General features: G+C 47.9%; 1 protein-coding gene across 4 annotated transcripts in view; it reads left to right on the plus strand.

Annotated features, from left to right (window-relative positions):
• Large1 (LARGE xylosyl- and glucuronyltransferase 1) overlaps positions 1-12,314 on the plus strand; it is a 506,960-nt gene that overhangs the window by 12,321 nt on the left and 482,325 nt on the right. For 2 of the 4 annotated variants that reach the window (XM_077798432.1, XM_077798429.1), the window contains exon 2: positions 7,847-7,976. The exons of the other annotated variants lie outside the window; for them this stretch is intronic. The gene's annotated coding sequence lies outside the window, so the exon portion shown is untranslated. The remainder of the gene's footprint in view (positions 1-7,846; positions 7,977-12,314) is intronic. 4 annotated transcript variants of the gene reach the window in all.

The following is a 12,314-nucleotide window of genomic DNA, read 5'->3' on the forward strand; positions in this document are numbered from 1 at the left end:
TATCTTGATTTTGAAATATGGTGATTCCTGACGTTGGACCAGGGAATCCACAGGTATGCAGAGTTTTAAGGAAATCGACTTCTAGATCTTCAGCCTCACATACATGCCCATCTTGACTTGGACCATCCTGAGACCACCCCCTACCTACTCTGTGGTTCTTCTCCTACTTTCCCTTTCCTAGTTTCCTTTCCTAATTCATAAAGGCAATGTGCTGACGTGAGGGGGAGGGGGACTTGAAGATCATTGGTACCTTTGATAAAGGTACATCACTTGCCTCAAACTAATCTTACATTGGTGTGTTGTTCTGGGTATAAAAATTATCAAGGGTGCCAAAGAAAGGGACTGTTTGAAATTGCAATATGAGAACCTTCTCTTCCACAGGGCTGCCCCTTCCCCTGTTTCTTTTACCTGCTGAACTACGTGCTACAAACAGGGAATTTGGGTCCCTTTCTTACGCTAAGAAGTACTATAAATTTTTGAGTACTTAAAAAATAATTTGCGCTTGAATTTTTAAAGTGAATGATGGATATCAGATTGCTAGATTCCATTTAAAAATATGATGTGGGAGTTTTATTTTAAAATGTTAATGTTTACCATGTGCTCAAAATTATATCCTTAGAAATTATTTAGTGTTTGATGAAAACTCTAGATGTCAGCCTAAGAACAGGCAAGGTGGTACAAGTTTTTCAAATTTCAGAATAAAAAAATCTTGAAGACCAATGTCCTATATACTTTCCCCAACATATTGAAGTAAAATTACCAAGTAGTTTTAAGTTGTTTTTGTCCTAGACCTTTATTTGCCTAAAGATTTGTTTCCATAGAATTTCAGAGACATCAGTCTCTCCTACAGCTCATAGATTGCACTCCTGATTAAGGACCCTTCAAATTATATGGGGTATATTCAGGAAAATGAGAACATACTTTAAATTTTGGTGAAACCTTACACATATATTTAGATGTGTGATTTTGTATACCAGAGTATCTTACAAACTCATTAAGAACTGTCTGAGGCATAAATGATAGGAACTTAATTCATACTCATATTCAGCAACATCAATAACAAGTCAACTTTATCTGCTCAAGTAACTGAAAGTGGAGGGAAGCATCAGGCAGGGTTGAATCCAGGTTCCCAGGACTGCTCCCTCCCTTGGCTCTGCCTTCTGTGTTAGGTTCAAGATCCTATGTCACATCCCTGGAGTGGGTTGGGTAAGGGGGTGAGTCCTCCGTGCATTATGGGTAGAGTGGGACAGGGTGTTTAGGCACAGAGTTCCAACATGTTCAACAGGAAGATTAAGATGTTGAAGACCTGTCAATCAGACCCAGGCTCTCTTCTCTAGCCCTGTGTTCTCCTGGCTCACCCACCACTGCCACGCCAGCCCGTGTGCCGACTGCTGTTGTTCAGTTTGAAGCAAAGCTTATTGTGTGGGAACACCCTTTAATAGGAGTGGCGAGAAGTCAAGGTACGGTGACAGGAACTGGTTGTAGGTTTTGCCCAAAATGCTTGGGATCAGATAGTGAGAATCTGAACCTTCTTCTTTAGGCTCTGTGCTACCACGTTGGAATTGTGGCGTTGCCACTGCAGGTGGCAGCCTCCTAGATAAACTGGGAGAGTGGACTTTGGTTGCAGAATGGGTTCCGTGACTTTTGGGGGGAGTGCGGTGAAGGCTGCCCCATGATGGGACTTTGACATTGATTTGAACAGCGCGTGTTAAACTGGTCCTCTTTACCCTTTCCATGGAGCATGGAGAGAGGGTTAGGTGGCCAGTGGTTCTCTAGGGCTTTCGTGGTGCTGAGTGTGAGACACCCCTGTCTTCCTGTTCATATGTCTCAGGGAACAGATTTTGCAAGGGCAGGGTTTCGTGAGTGCGTGGACCCGGTCACGAAAGGCCACTGTTGTGTCAGAATGACTTCCCTTCTCACCCTGAGCACACTCCCTTCCAGGCTGCGCCGATGACAAACCTGTCCATTATTCTACCTCGTCAAGAAGTTGTCATCGTTCTCGCTCCTGCATTAATTATTGTTTTAACATGCCTTGTGTGCTCATTGTCTGGTCTGTGTTTGTAATGGAACATCACAGCTGAAAAGATGTGCGGAGTAGGTTGCTGCTTGTCAGATTGTAGTCTTTTCATGTCAAAAACCCATCATCACCCATTTAACTTTTGCTTACCTACAATCCAAAAACTTCCAACGGTAAGGCTTTGGAAAAGCTAATCGCTACAAGATGTGATTAAAGTGTACATGTGTTAATATGGGATGAGGATGCAGGCCCGAGAGATCCATATGTGTGTTACCCATCCCCTCCTGTGCCAGTTCAGATTGGGTTGGTCGATTGGGGATTGTCTTCTTAGAAAGCTGTTGAGTCCCTGAGAGAATAGGATCCAGGGTCCGGAGGTTTTGACGGAAACTGTTTTTTTATTATTATTTCTGTGTTGAAGTTTGCTAACTCATCTTGGGTAAAGGATTCAACTTCTTTGAGTTAGTTTCCCGTGACTGCCATTACAAAGTACCACCCTCTGGATGGTTTAAATCAATAGGAAATTGTTGTCTCACAGATCTGGAGGCCAGAAATTTAAAATCAAGGTGTCTCAGGGTTGTCAGTGCCTTCAGGTGAGAATCCTTCCTTGCTTCTTCTAGCTTCTGGTGTTGGCCAGCAGTTCTGGTCCTGCCTTTGCTTGTGGACACCTCCCGCCTGTCCCCTGGCCATGTATCTGTACGTGTCTATGTTTAAATTTCTCCTTTTTATACAAAGACCAGTAACCTTGAATCAGGGCCCACCCTAATGACCTCATTTTGACTTGTTTACATCGGTAAAGACCCTATTTCCAGAAAATGTCACATTCTACAGAGGTGCTGGGAGTGGGGGGCACAATTAAACTGGCCATCGTCTCAGAGCTGGTTTTCCTCTGTGAAGCACAGTTTGTCAGCCGTTCCCACCTTCAGTGTAAACATCAGACACAATCTAGAAAGTGTCCTGGAACACACCTGGTCTCTGACTCGCAAGGTCTCTGACTTATGATGGTTTAATAGGAGTTTTTGATTTGAGGATGCTGTGAAAGTTGTATGCATTCATTAGAAATCACACTTTGAATGTTGCATTTGGATCTTTGCCCAGTTGGTGTGGAGTCGCCCCTTCTCTTGTGATGCTGGACAGCAGCATAGAGCTGTGGCTTCCAATCATGGGCTCCCTCAGAGGGGTCCACAGCTGTACTGTCCAGCTGAGTTGCTGAGCTGCTGTGGTTGATTGGTTAGGAGTATTATTGTCCATGCATTTTTGACATATGACATTTTCACCCACACTGGGTTTATCACGAAGATAACCCTGTCATAGGTTGAAGGTCACCTGTCTATGTCCTCTCATGAAGGCTGGAGACCCCATGAGATGTCAGATGCTCTTCATTCCAGATATGTGATATCAAATAAGCATTTGGGTTTGACACATGATAAGTTCTGTGAGTTTTTTTAATTAAAAGTCCTCTGGGATGTCTGACTGTCTGAATTGAGCTCCTGATCTGGGTACCAGAAAGGAAGGGGAGCCCATCCAGAGGTGGAGCTCTGCCCCTTAGAGTCTGGGACTGCTGGGTCACCTGCCTCATCCAGGCTCGATGGCCGCTCACTGCTGCCCTGTGGTGTCACTTGGACATAAATCCTGAGAAGTCTGTCCCAACTCTTGAATCTTTCATGGAGAGCGTGGGAATGTATTTTGGTTTTATCGGTTTGTTTTCATAAGCTGTGTTTTGATATTCAAAAGAGGTTCACTCAGGGGCAGAGGCTAAGAATGTTTTCTGATGGTGTTTCTCTTTTGCTTCTTCCTAATCACTTGCAATTGTAAGGGGGGAAAAAAGGTACAAAACAAACACAACAACCCTCCAGACCCTCCAGTGACATTGAAAGGACCTGGTTCTCTGCCTTCCTTTTTACATGCAGCGTGGTAGAGTGAGTAGATTGCTATCTGAATTTGGTTTTTTTTTTTTTTTGGAGATGCCTAAAGTGCTGCAGAAAGCCCACTTCTCCGTTAAACAGGTCTTAGCATATTCTCGTCACTGGATCAGGATTTCTGAGGGTTGCAGGGGGCCAGGCTCAGTTTGCTCAGATTCTTTCCTTCATTCATTCATTCAATGAACGCAGAGCACTGGCCATTGGTGATGTGCCAGGTGCTGTGCTGGACACTGGGGTGAGGAGAAGAATGAGACCACGTCCCTGCTTGCATGCCGTGTTCTTCTGGGAGGCTTGGTTCCCCGTGACCGGGCTGGGTTGTCCCGTAGCCCTCATGTTTCCAGGCAATAATACCTCTTTTGCCACTTGCCACCTGCAGTTCTGAGCTAAAAGCGACCATATATCTAACTCCACTTGGTATTTATTGGGTTGTTACACCAAATTTTGCAAAGCCAGAGGCACCGCTTGGTTGGAAGGAATCTTCTTTATTCCACCCCCAAGAGGCTGCTCAACGGGCCTTGATGATCCGTAAAACCCAGCTCCACTTCTAGCACAGGAGAGCTTGTAACTTTTTTTTTTTTTTTTTTTTGCCTTTTCTGAATTTGAGGCCTTTATAGAGGATTTTGAGAGTGGGGCGCTGTCGGGCGGGTTTTATGTCATTGCCTCTCACACGGGCGATGAAGTTCCGGGATCAATTTCGCTGCACGGCCGCCCGGCGCTCTGCTGCACTTGGAAGCGTTACATTGCGAGAAGTGCTCTTTTCGTGGCGAGATTCAGATGTGGTAATTGAAATGGGGATGCCTGAAAGGACTGTTGATGTCCCCACGCCTACACTGCCATCTTGCAGAAGAGCCGAGGGGATTTGCTCCCTTGTTCACTTCTGAGGGGGAGGAGCCTAACGGACAGTCCTGCCAGTGGCCCCCCACAGTCTGTCCTTCAGGACCTGTGCCCCATTCTCTTCCTGATGGATAACACTGGAGGAGGACTTGACAGAATTTACAACGAGCTGTCTTGGAAGACAACATGTCAGGGGCTGAGGGGGCGGAAGGGAAGGTTTCTACATGGATCCAAGAAGGAACTGGTGGGACGTGTCTCGGCTGGTTGCATAATCCTATCTTAAAACGAATGTAGCAGGGATCCATTTGGGAGAGGAGGAATACATGTAGTATTATTAAAGTGCTTCACACTCCTCTGCATCTTGTCTAAAGGTAGGATCCTTAGGGCTCTTAAAAGGCATGAGGCCTGATTGGCATATTTTGTGGATGAAAATCAGGAGACTTGTCCAAGGTCACCACCCCAGCATCATGGCAAAACCCAGACCTCCCGACTCCCAGCCCCTTGCCACCTCCCTCCAGCCTGCGCTGCCTCCCACATGAATCAGTGGCTCTTTGAAGCAAGACTAAAGCTGTCTTTGGGCACGTCACTCTCCAAAGAGACTCTGTGGCCCTCCTGGTGATGGTTGGGTGGCCGCCGCTCTGGCCGCTCTGCTCACGTGGACGCAGGAGGAATGGCAGGACCGGTCTTGTTTTTTAAGCAGGGTCTCATTGCCGCGATTATTGAATGTATCTTTTAAAGATGAATATAAAACAGCTACCCTCCCAAGCAAATCATAAAACAAATTACGCCCTTGCCACCCAGAACTACAGAGAAACAGCAGGCTCTTGGCGGCGTAGAGAGTAATGGTTGCAATATTAAAACAATGAGGGGGAAACCGGGATCCAATAGCTGAGCGCAGGCAGGAGAACAACCCCGTAATCCCCCAGGGATAATGGGTCTCGACGACAGGCCCCTGTGATTTATTGTGCTTAATGTACTTATTTTTATTTGTGCCCTTCAACACGGAGCTTTGTCACTGAAGAGATTTGATAATGGCCTGTTTGCAGTCACTTAGGCTCTGTAATAAAGCACCACACTTGGGCTGTCTGTAGGGCTCATTGGCATTCCCCTCCCAACTCCCTTCATCGCCTGAGATGGGATGGGGGAGATGGGGACTTCTCCCCTCCCTGAGCTTCCCCACCAGGCTACCCATCCTGGCGTCCGTGCCCGCCCAGGCCCCGCCTGCCCCTCTGGTTTGCGCTGCCCCGGGACAGCCAGGTGCAGCATCTCAGCCCAGGGAGGTCAGGAAGCGCCCAGATGGATGTTGGTGTGGGTTGCACGATGATGCAAATGTACTCAGTTCCACCCAACTGCACCCCTCAAAACGGTGGAGGGAGGAACACCCCCATCCTGCCAATCATAATAGATGCCTGGGACTTCGTCTTCATGCATCACCAGTGTGAGTTTACTGCTTACAGCTTTGGGGGTAAGTAAAAATAGCAGTGGAGGAGTGGCTATGTAAGGTTTCCCAAAAGAATGGGCTTGATTTAAACGCTGTCTTGCGCTCTGATGGCGGCAGCGGCAGCAGCTGGTTTGCAAAGATGGGTGTGTCTCATCCACAGTTGTGAGTCAACCTGAGGTTTCCATTTCAGCTTTTTCCTGGGCTTTTGGGAAAGGGAAGCGGAAATTCTCCCGAGACTCCTCAAAGCACCATGTAACCTGCTGAGGTTCGGGCAGAGAACTCCAGGGGGCAGCTGGGAAGTGCCTCGAAGTGCCTTTTCCCCCCTCGGGTCAGTCCAGTCGGTAGGGAAGGTGCTGTGCTCTGTTGGGTCTCCCACTTGACCTCCATCCATTCTGGCCTCAGCTGAGTCCCTGGCACTCTGGTCCAGTGACCAGTTTTGGTTATATACCCCAAAGAACTAAAATCAGGGACTCGAGTGTAATTTATTTGTACACATGCGTTCGTAACAGCATCATTCACAAAAGCCCCAAAGTGGGACTGACCTAAGTGTCTATCAGAGGTCAGATGGATGAACAGGAGGAGATAAATACACACAATGGAATATTATTCAGCCCTAAGCAGGAAGGAAACCCTATGACATGCCAAATTTGGGGTCATTACACTGGGCGAAGTAAGCCAGTCACTGAAGGACACATAGTCATGATTCCACTTAAAGGAGGCTTCAAGGGTAGGTAAATTTATAGAGAGACAAAGCAGAACCGTGGTGGCTAGGGCCTGGGGCAGGAGCTGGCAGTGTCCAGTGGACAACAGAGTTTCAGGTTGGGAAGATGAAAGTGTCCTGGCAGAGGGTGGTAGGGATGGTTGCAAAGGACGTGAACTGACTTCTACTGAACCCTCCAGTGGTTAAAGTGATCACTTTTATGTTGTGTGTATTTTGCCACCATGAAAAAAAAGACTTGGCAAGCAGACTCTAAGGGTGCCTGGGATCCCCACCTCCTGGTGTTCACATCCTTGTGTCATCCCACTGTATGTGCCAGGGACTTGTGACCTTTTGTAACCACCAGACGGCAGCAGAGGTGGTGGGTGCCACTTCTGGGATCACATCCTGTTGTGTTTGTAAGACCCGCGTCTTGCGGGCAGGGTCCCTGAGGGCTCTTGTTGCTGCCTTGATGAGGTTATCATGTGGGGGGAGCCCACTCAGCAAAGAACTGGGGGTGGCTTCAGCAATCCAGCCATCAGCTAGCAAGAAGGCAGTGCATTCAGGCACAGGGAATGGGATTCTCACGGCACCGTGAGCTTGCAGGTGGACTCTCCCTCGAGCTTCCACCTGGTGACACTTTGTAGCCTTATGAGACTCTGACCTACTTAGCTGTGCCCAGACTTATGCCAGAGCTACAGAAACAGAGAGCACAGATGTCTGCTGTTGCAGGCTGCCAACTCGAGGGTGTTGCAGGCTGCCAACTCGAGGGTAATTTGTTACACGGCAATAGATGACAGATACATGGCCTCCCAGGAGACTCGCCGGAATGGATTCCATTCTGGTTCTCTACCCTGATCACTGGAGGCCTGTGTTGTCTTTTCTTGTCTTCTGGAAGGGAGCAAAAGAATGAATGGCCTCTTTTTTCTGTCTTCTAGTTACACTCGAATACATTCATGGTGAGAGCCCATTGACCTTCTTGGTTCCTTACCGTGCTCTTCCGGCCTCAGGTTCGCCTGTCCCACCCGGAGGCTCGGGATACCAGTTCCCCCCCACCTACCTGTGCAGGTGAGCTCTCTCCCCACCCCTGTCTGCATCTCTCCTGCTCCAGTGCTGTGACCCTACGTCTTGCCTGTGCATTAACACAGAGGGTTGAGTGAGCAGATTTGGGGGGTGGACTTGATTTCAAATATTCTGTCCCATTTGTTGCCCCCATAAACTGCTAAACTGCCCTAGAAATTCCGTTGTGGTATGTAAGCTCTCCTTGGACCGACTCCCACATAATAAATTAAAAAGATCTGCTGCCACTTTTTGAGCACTGCCATATGTCATCCACTTGATTAATGATTCTCATTGTGTTTGCTCAACAGTCCTGAGGAGGTGGGTGCCGTGGGGCTCCATCTACATAAGACACAGTGAGGTGTCTTTTCTTGTGACCCAGAGTTCATATCTGGCCAAAGCAGGCTTAGAACACCATGCTGTGCTCCTGCGTGCCTGAGCTCAATGCCTTGGAAGAGCATGGAGAGATTTCTACAGGTCCTACCTTCTAGTTTTGCCTGGAAGATAGAGTGGCTGCAACAGAGGCCACCAGGGTTTCTGAACATTCACTCCTGTGAGCCATGTGGGGTGGGGTGGAGTGGGGGGACCCACTGAAATAAGAAGGGGAGAAGAGGTGGTAAGAATGGGGTTTCCAGGGCTATGGTTGTGGCTTAGTGGTAGAGGGCTTGCCTAGCATGTGTGAGGCCCTGGGTTGGATTCTCAGCACTGCGTATAAATAAATGAATATAATAAAGGTCCATCAACATCTTAAAAAATAAACCAAAAAGAATGGGGTTTCTTACTGGAGCGGGCTGCCCTGGTGGGGAGAGTGAGGGGACACAGTGGTTTCACCTTGGCTGAATTTTGGAATCCTTGGGGAAGCTTTAATGTATACCAACCAGTGCCTGCACTCTACACCACAAATGTTGGTTTGTGTGCATCCTGTGCACAAGGATCAAAAACTCCAGGTGATAAGGGTTCATGGCCAGATTCAGAACACTGGGGCACAGGGTCTCTGTATGGTGGACCTTGAACAGAGAAGGGGGAGTATCAGGGTGAGGGCATGGTCCCATCACCAACCCAGCTCCTCTCCCTACTGGGCAGCAGACCCTGTGAGCTTGGAGACTGGCACTTGCAGAGGGAGCTGTAGGATGGGCTTCCGGGAGCTCATGCTTTTGCTTTGGAACTGACAGGTCCCAGCATATCTGTGTCTTCAGCTCCCTCCCTACTCTGCACACAGTACAGGGTGCAGGGGGTCCCCGGGGACTGGGCATATACACCCAACAGGCCTTAGTGAGGCAGCTGTCTGTGCTGCGTGGATTACCTTTGGCCTTGCCTAGGGTTAGTGGTTACTCTGGGTGTCGGGTTTTCCCAGGCTCCCCCGGTACCTCTTGGTGAGGAGGATTAGATCGCAGGGAGTAGGGAGGGAGCCCGTGATTGTGTCTGCTGGGATGAATGACGAGCTGATGGACCTGCTGTGGGTGTCCTGTGCAACTTAGTTTAGTGGTCAGCTTCAGCACCTGTTGAGCACGAGCACAGGGAACCTCAGGCAGCTGCAGTAAGTAAAGGGTTGGGCAATTTTTCACCCTATTTTATTATTTTCTGGTAAGTCCCCCTCTCCTTCCCTTCTTTAGCCTGCTTGCTTTTCTTCCCGTAAGAGAGGAAGATGTTTTTTAATGTGCTGTGCAGTCCATTTGAACGTGAGCTGTTGATGGAGGGGTTTGTCTTCAGTGTGTATTTGTTGGGGGGGATGAGTAAACAGTGGTGTGTAGCCGTGGGTTGTGGGGGCCGCAGGGGAAAGAGAATCATTTAAGATTTATTCTGTGATGGGGTCCTGGGAGGAACTACCTGCGTTACTGGGGTGGGGGAATGCAGAGGGCTGCGGCTTGTGTTGGGTTTTCCTCCCCCGTGGGAGCAGGTGTCTTCGTTCACAATTAGAATGCTTTTCTTTTTTCTTTTGATTTTTTGCCCTACCTTGTCACGGGAGATGACACTTCTGCAGACTTTCGTCTTTTATGTGTTCTAAACCGAGCCCTTTCCCCTGCTGTGGCTTCAATAATGCATCATTTCATAAGTTCATGGAATTTAATGTGCCTCTGCTCACCCTCCAGTCTCGGCTAGGTAGTTAAATGAAAATTAACCACTGTAGGTTGGGCTCAAAGTCACCTCTTCGCCTTCTCCTTTTGGATCCCCTCCCGTCTCCGCTGCCCCGAGTGTGCAAAACTGTTTCCCTTTTTCTCTCCTTGGTGTGGCGTGTGCAGGACGCTCCCCTGGGTGAGTGGGAATATCGATTTATTTCATCATCCCAGATCCATGAAAAAAATAACAGTGTGAACGTACAAGTTTTTGAACCGCCGCCTCTCCAGCTGAAGTAGAGTGGAGTCTAGGGACCTGTAGCAAACTAATATTTAACGAGAGTGCTACCGTTGTGCCGCATTTTGGATTCGCGGTGGCTGCCGGTGAAATTGGCATGTGTCCTGACAGGGCTCTGAAGTGGGCTCCGTCTTCATTCCCTTCATTCACTTGTTCACTTATTCAGTGCCTAATGATCATTTTATATGTATGAGGCACCCGGGTGGTGGATGTGATAGGCTATTTGCATTAATGGCTTCCATTCTTCACAGTTTTCTGAATTCCTGCCCGATCTCCTTGACTCGGCTTTGGACTGGACCACGTGACTTGCTTTGACCTGTAGGATGAAGTGGAGGTGATGGGGTGGGAGTCTGGAGCCTGTACCAGACAAGATCTGAAGCATTTCTTTCTTTTTTTTTTTTTTTTTTGATGTGTCTTTGCATTTGCCACAAAAAGAAAGCGTGCCCTGGACGCTTGGAAAACAGCCTCCAGCCAACCTGAGAGGCTTCAGTGAGAAACCAAGCCTCCTGGAGATCCCCCGAGTCCCAGCCAACTTGAAGATGCTGAGCAGAAAGAAACGATTGTTGCCTTAAGACTCTGGTTCCTCAGCAGCATTGTTATGCAACCCATGAGGGACACGATGGATATGGATAGGATTCCGTCATGGGTCCCCTTGGAGAGAAGTCTTAGAGTTGGGTGATGTTGGTGGGAGGGTCAGGATGAGATCATGAAGTGCCAAACAAGATACAGTTCCAAGTGGCCTGTGAGAGGACTCAGTCAAGAGAGTCTGCAGGAAGATTGATCCGAGACCTCATGTGTGGGGGGGTGGCCTTTGAGACAGTGTTATTGAAGCCCAGAATAGGGGAATGTTGACCAGGATTCTGGATTAATATATGGTATTTCAAAGTTGATTCCCCATTGAAGCCAATGCATTGGTACCTATTTCCCATTAAATGTTGAATGACTTTGCTTTCATTAAACCAAAAAAAGAAAAAAGACTTAAAAATTAAAGCTAAGTTGATGTCTGGGAGCCACATCCCCCTTTGGGAATAGCTAGAATTTGCACTGCTTATCACAAAGGGTCACCCAACATAGATCTGATGTACCTACTGTGTGCCAGGGATGGTTGCTAAGCATTTTATATTTGTAATTTATGAAATCATCATCATTGTGTTGACGGTCATAAATGCTAATAATGTTGTTTCCATTTTCCAGGTAAATTAGCTAAGCCTGAGGGGGAAGGTTACTTGCTGAAATTATGCAGGGACATCAGAGTCTCATTCCACTCCCTGCCCCTGTCCCTGTCACGATTGACATCCTCACAATTCGTTTTTGAATCACATAGCACAATGTCTTGCACACAGCAGGTGCTCAAAAGAAGGCTGCTTTGCAGAATGGAATAGATCTAACAAGAGGGAAAAGTGCCTTTCACCCATGTCTGTGTGGCTGTCATAACCTAGGAAGGAGGTGAATTCCTGAAGCAAAATCCACTGGCACAGATATTGAAAGCACTTCAGGGAGACCTAGAGGAGGGACCCTTCATATAGTTCCGGAAAGATAACGTCTCTGGGAGGGGCCAGCTCCGAGGGAGTCTGAATAAGGAGTCTGAATTGGATGCGGCTGGAGGAAAGGGCTTGCTGTGTGCTTCCCTGGCGCCCCAGGTATCTTCTGGGTCAGGGCAGATGCTCTGAGCTGTTGCTTGAGGAAGATGGGGGCAGAGAGTCTTCAGAGCAGCTGTGATAATAAACTTCCCTCCGCAATCTCAAACCCTCTTTTTCCAGCATTAGGGAAACTGAGGCAGCACCCCAAAAGGAATTACTGCCCATTTTGTCCTGAACAAATGGAGAATCATTGCCTGAGAAGATGGGCTTATCACCAATATAAAGATGCCTTGAAGGGACCTGGGAATGCTGCAGATATAAAATAAATATGAAATAGCCCATGACAGTCCAAACATCATAGAGTGATTCCCTGTGGCTCTCGGTTTTTGCAGTGATTTACTGATGATTCTCAACT

The sequence above is a fragment of the Urocitellus parryii genome, chromosome 5, assembly GCF_045843805.1.
Source record: "Urocitellus parryii isolate mUroPar1 chromosome 5, mUroPar1.hap1, whole genome shotgun sequence".
NCBI classification, from domain to species: Eukaryota; Metazoa; Chordata; class Mammalia; order Rodentia; family Sciuridae; genus Urocitellus; species Urocitellus parryii.